The sequence below is a fragment of the Mus caroli genome, unplaced genomic scaffold (genome assembly GCF_978045245.1).
Source record: "Mus caroli unplaced genomic scaffold, Mus_caroli_1 scaffold_1, whole genome shotgun sequence".
In the NCBI taxonomy this organism is placed as follows: Eukaryota; Metazoa; Chordata; class Mammalia; order Rodentia; family Muridae; genus Mus; species Mus caroli.
This window is the reverse complement of record NW_028227256.1, coordinates 187,806,570-187,809,983: the sequence shown is the minus strand read 5'-3', so window position 1 is coordinate 187,809,983 and position 3,414 is coordinate 187,806,570. Positions and strand designations below refer to the sequence as shown.

Below are 3,414 nucleotides of genomic sequence, written 5' to 3'. Positions count from 1 at the left end.
GGAAGAGACAGCAGAAGCACTTAGTGAAATCTAAGTGGTATACACCTTACTGCAGAGCCACCCTTTAAAGATTAAAATAAAGTAAGAAGAAACCAAGCAGAACTTCAGCTACTATAACTCACAGACAGGAGTCCGTATGAAATGAAGGATCACAAAACATCCAGATGTTCAACCTTGCAAGGTTCATAATTTGTGTCTGACAAAGTCCATTGCTCAGTGAGAGCCAGGCTGAGGCAGGTCACAAAGTCTCACGTGCCAGGCACATGACAATGGTGTTGGTGCTCTGCCCAGAGCACATCAAGTGTGTAGAAATTCTGGGACTCTACAGGCTTTGTGCAGGGAAGGTTAGCTCTCCCTGGCTGGTAGCTTCTCACTGCCTATCAGTTCTCATCAGAAAACCGAGCTCGACACCTACCTGACCGCTCCCAGGCCTCCACTATCATCCTCACAACTGAAGTAATCCTACCTTTTTATTATCTATCTATCTATCTATCTATCTATCTATCTATTGTTTATTTATTTATCTGCATGGGCATACAGCATCTCTTTCCCACCACTAGTGTGTAAGACATGTCCATTTCTTCATCATTCTCTCCCAAGAACAGTACCAGACACTGACATGAGCAGTGAGGCCATACAGGAACTGTACGCCAAATCAGGTATTTCCATTTCTCCTTCTTTTTAATTTTTTTTAAAGTCCTTATTTTTCAGGAATAGCAGTGCACAGAACCAGGTGAGTTTGAGGTCAGCCTGGTCTATATAGTGAGTTCCAGGACAGCCTGAGCTGCATAGTGAGAGAGATCCTGAATCCAAAAAAAAAAAATTCTTAATTAATTAAATGTTTTTGTAACCACTTGTGTCTTTCAACCTATCAGACTGTTGAAATAATGGATCCCCACCCCTCCCCAAAAATGTAATTTTCCCAGGTTTCTGAGCTGGAAGAAGGTTCCAGCCAGAGGGGTCTCTTGTGTCCCTGAAGGACATTCCACACAATTCCAACTGAATGAGCCTGAGGCCCAGACAAGGCCAAGTGGTGATCGGGGCCACACCATGACCAGGAGTGCTTGGGTGCCATATCCTTGGCCTCCAACCTCTGTTCTCACTGCAGGCCCCTGAAGCCTGACCTGGGTGGTTCTCCAGGTCCCTTTCTTCTTCCCAATGCGGCCACACTGAAGAAAGTCCTTTTCTCCATTTTCCCCTTTTAATTTGGTGCTTAAAATTGTCTTGGGGGTGGATGGCTGGGACATAGATTTTGACCTCCAAGTTTGATAACATTTCTGCATTCATTTACTTATTTACTCTGTGTGCTTGCATGGGTGCCTCTGTGTGTGTGTGTGTGTGCGTGCGTGTGTGCTCGTGCATGTATGTGTGTGCATGCATGCATGTGTGCTGCCGAGTGTGCCTAGGTCAGAGGACAGTTTGCAGGAGTCGCCTTCCTCTCCCTTTATTACATGGGTCTAGGAGACGGAACTCAGCCTTTCGGGCTTTGAAGTGAGCAGACCCGTGGAGCGATGTCGCCAGCACCATTTCCAATTTTGTCTTCAGGGAAACGATGGAAAGAATTAAGCCTGGAATGGACCAGATTGATGTTTTGAAAATTGTTCTGTCCATGGCCTGGCTCATCTCTTCAAACACTATTAAATAATGCCTCTGCAGACTGTGAATTTTCGATGAGACCAGGAGACCAGCAAGGATGTTGGGGTTGTCACCTGAATGATTCCAGTGGCTTCAGGAAAGGCTCCATGGGGAGAAAGAAGCTTAAGTGTCCCCAATGCCTCCCCCAGCCACTTCTGTTCCCCAGATAGATGCAGTTTTTAGGAGGGCAGAAATCACCTTCCTAAGAACACCCCCTGTGCAGTGCTAACTGTCAACTGACAGAATACAGAATCAGCTGGAAGATGAGGCTCTGGGCATGCCTGGGAGGGATTATCTTGATAGACTTAACTGATGTGGAAAGCCTGTCCACTGTGGGTGGCGCTGTTCCCTGGCTGGGCTCCTGGATGTATAAATGGAGCTGGGGAGGACCAACAGCATTGCATCCATTACACTCTGAGTCCTAATTGCATGTGTATGTATGTGACCAATGTCTTCAAGCTCCCCAAGGTCTTGACCTTCCCATGGTGATGGACTATAGCCTTGAATGTGGGCCAGAGTAAACCCTTTCTCCTTTAATTTGCTTTACTGGGGTTGGGATTCCCCAAGTCTGCCTGAATGAGTTCTTGGAGGAGGGAATGGTAATCAGAAAACAAAGGCAGGCTCCTTGATTGAGGAAATGCTGGTGGAGTGAAGGGGCAGGTGGTGGGGCAGCTGGTGGAGGCAGGTGGGGCAGGCAGGTGGTAGGGACAGGTGGGGGGCAGCTGGTGGGGGCAGGTGGGGCAGGCAGGTGGTAGGGACAGGTGGGGGGCAGGTGGTGGGGGCAGGTGGGGCAGGCAGGTGGTAGGGACAGGTGGGGGGCAGGTGGTGGGGGCAGGTGGGGCAGGCAGGTGGTAGGGACAGGTGGGGGGCAGCTGGTGGGGGCAGGTGGGGCAGGCAGGTGGTAGGGACAGATGAGGGGGGCAGTTGGTGGGGGCAGGTGGGGCCAGCCGACATCTCCGCCAGGCTGTGGGGCTGGCTGTTGCTGGTTGAACCTGAGGCAGATCCAGGGTGCCTGAGGACAGTGACAGGAGACAGGTGGTTCCTTTCCATCTTGAGTTTTCCCTCATCTCAGACAATTCTGTCTCTTTCCCAGATTCTCTACAACCTAACAGTTAGCCTCAGACAACCCAGGAGCAGAAGAGCGCATCCTTTCTTTCAAACAAAGGCCTGGAAAGGAGAGAGCAGGAGGAAGAACCCCAACACGGCTCTCAGTGAACATTTAAATGCTGGTTTTCCTCAAGGAGAGGGGCTCATTAAGTCTAAGACCCCTTGTTCAACCACGGACCCTGTTTACTAAAGACTGACAAGAGGAGAAACTCTACAAAGCCGGCTTGAGAAAGCAGGGAGTCCACTTTGTATCAAACCTCAATCCTGGAAATTGAATGTTTAATTCATAGAGTAAATTATAAGCGATTACTTCTGCAAGTAACGGCAATGTCCTTAAAATTATTCTTTAACTGAGGAAAAGTTTTTTTTTTTTTGACCTTTGGAGAAAATGCTTGCTTCTAGCTATGACTAAAAAGAGGTCTCCTTCTCTCTCTCTGTTGTGCTAAGAATCTTTTCTTCTTTATAGAGAAGGCACCACAGTGATTTATAACTGTCATAAAAGCCTGGAATCCTTTTGAGGTTAAGCTACTCAGCTATTCAACTTTTACTACAGAAACTTTGAAATTCAAAAAGAAAAAATAATGTAAGTTTTTGAAGGACATGTGTTGCTGTAGGTGAGCCCGTTAATTAAAAGTGATTGCCTGCTAGGAAATCAGACTTTAAAAAGTTTCA

General features: G+C 47.7%; 1 long non-coding RNA gene across 1 annotated transcript; it reads left to right on the top strand.

Annotated features, from left to right (window-relative positions):
* Positions 1-346: 346 nt before the first annotated feature.
* On the top strand, positions 347-3,207 carry LOC110285420 (uncharacterized). The gene is made up of 3 exons (XR_002377074.2): positions 347-456; positions 601-659; positions 2,729-3,207. It is a non-coding gene; the product is annotated as an uncharacterized LOC110285420 (long non-coding RNA).
* The last annotated feature ends 207 nt before the right edge of the window (positions 3,208-3,414 follow it).